Source organism: Trachymyrmex cornetzi, unplaced genomic scaffold, assembly GCF_001594075.2.
Source record: "Trachymyrmex cornetzi isolate Tcor2-1 unplaced genomic scaffold, Tcor1.1 scaffold643, whole genome shotgun sequence".
NCBI lineage: Eukaryota > Metazoa > Arthropoda > Insecta > Hymenoptera > Formicidae > Trachymyrmex > Trachymyrmex cornetzi.
Genome location: NW_017299963.1, coordinates 70,724 through 71,020, shown reverse-complemented (window position 1 = coordinate 71,020; position 297 = coordinate 70,724). Strand labels below are relative to the sequence as shown.

At 31.6% G+C, this 297-nt stretch overlaps 1 protein-coding gene across 1 annotated transcript in view; it reads left to right on the top strand.

Moving 5' to 3' along the window:
- The window catches only part of LOC108766988 (intraflagellar transport protein 81 homolog), a 42,686-nt gene that overhangs the window by 1,384 nt on the left and 41,005 nt on the right, over window positions 1–297 (top strand). The window lies entirely within an intron of this gene.

The following is a 297-nucleotide window of genomic DNA, read 5'->3' as shown; positions in this document are numbered from 1 at the left end:
CTTCTCATTATTTTTAATTACTCATTAATTACTTCTCAAGAAACTACTTTTAGCGTAACCCAGGAACAACGACGTGGACGTAGCAGTTTTCTGTCCCCTTTTTAAAATTTTTTTAATTAGGCTGATTTATTGCAGATAAATATTTATCTTACCTTTTGAAATTGAAAAAAAAACAAATACAAACTTCCATTCGGGTTATTCGAAGGGAACAGAAAACTGCTACGTCCACGTCGTTGTTCCTGGGTTACGCTAAAAGTAGTTTCTTGAGAAGTAATTAATGAGTAATTAAAAATAATG